General features: G+C 36.8%; 1 pseudogene; it reads left to right on the top strand.

Moving 5' to 3' along the window:
* The first annotated feature begins 447 nt into the window (after nt 1–447).
* LOC109372878 (60S ribosomal protein L24 pseudogene) lies at nt 448–911 on the top strand (annotated as a pseudogene).
* Nucleotides 912–1438: the final 527 nt, after the last annotated feature.

A 1438-nucleotide genomic window follows, 5' to 3' on the forward strand; every position in this document is an offset into this window, starting at 1 on the left:
AGATTGATTAGTCTCAGGTATAAAAAGAAAGAAAATTCAGATATCTGATAAAAAGAGGATATTGACAGATAATTTTTAGAAATAGCTGTTTCCAAACATTTATTTAATGTGAAGCTGATAAAATTTTTATTTGTAGAAACAAAATTTCTAAAAATATCTGACACTTCTTTTTTCTTCATATCATGTTACCATTCCTTTTTTAAATTATAAAATGATTCAATAATATGACCGAGTATAGTTATGTAACGTAGACATATATTTAACCAAAATTGCAAATATCATGCATATCCTACCAAAAATTGCAAGATCAAGAAAAAAACATTCAATAATTAGTGGGAAAAACATAGCCTCATAAAGCAATCTTCTAGATGAAAATGCCCTGCAGTGATGGGTCTCAGAAAATCACCTGCCAGCGGTCATCTTTCTTTCTTTCCGGCAGCCACAGCCATGAAGGCCGAGCTGTGCAGTTTCAGGGGGTACAAGATCTACCCCAACACGGGAGGCGCTATGCCAGGAATGACGGAAGGTTTTCCAGTTTTTAATGCAAATGTGAGTTGACATTCCTTTCCAAGAGGAATCCTGGACAGATAACGGGACCGTCCTCTACAGAAGACACAAAAAGAGATAGTCGGAAGAAACTCAAAAAGAAAAGAACCCGCTGTGCGGTCAGATTCCAGAGGGTCATCACTGGTGCGTCTCTTTCTGATACAATGACCAAGAGGAATCAGAAACCTGAAGTTAGGAAGGCTCAACAAGAACAAGCTATCACGGCTGCCAAGGAAGCAAAAAAAGCTAAGCAAGCATCTAAAAAGACAGCAACGGCTGCTGCTAAGATTCCCACAAAGGCAGCATCGAAGCAAAAGATTGTGAAGCCTGTGAAGGTTTCTGCTCCTCGAGTTGGAAAACACTAAGGTGGCAGATGAAAATTGTAACTTAAGATCTGACTAAAAATAAATTTTAAAAATGAAAATTACGTGCCAACAAGTAATATACTTAAATAAAATGTACCTTGTCTAAGGAGGAAGGATGCATACCTCGTTTGCATCAGTTCATTTTGGGAGCGGGATGAGCAGGGCTGTGCCTGTACTCCACAGACTTGATGGGATTTCGATTGTAGGAAACAAGTGTTATGCAAGAACATAGACAAACCATACTTGAGGAAACCAGTAAAAGTTGTGGCTTCAGATAATTGACACTTGGCTTTGCAAAAACCAATCATCTTAAGATAATGCCCCATGACACCCTCTCCCAAATAACTAATTCAGAAAAATCAAACTAATTTAGTAAACGATAATGATAAAATGATTTAGCATATAATCATGCAAAGACTCAATAACGAAAAAAGTGGGCTAAGGAACATAAAAGACTATTAATAGATGAAGAATGTTTACCAGAAGTAATATACCCATTTAACAGATGAGTATTAAAACCAAATGTT

The sequence above is a fragment of the Hipposideros armiger genome, unplaced genomic scaffold (genome assembly GCF_001890085.2).
Source record: "Hipposideros armiger isolate ML-2016 unplaced genomic scaffold, ASM189008v1 scaffold_672, whole genome shotgun sequence".
NCBI classification, from domain to species: domain Eukaryota; kingdom Metazoa; phylum Chordata; class Mammalia; order Chiroptera; family Hipposideridae; genus Hipposideros; species Hipposideros armiger.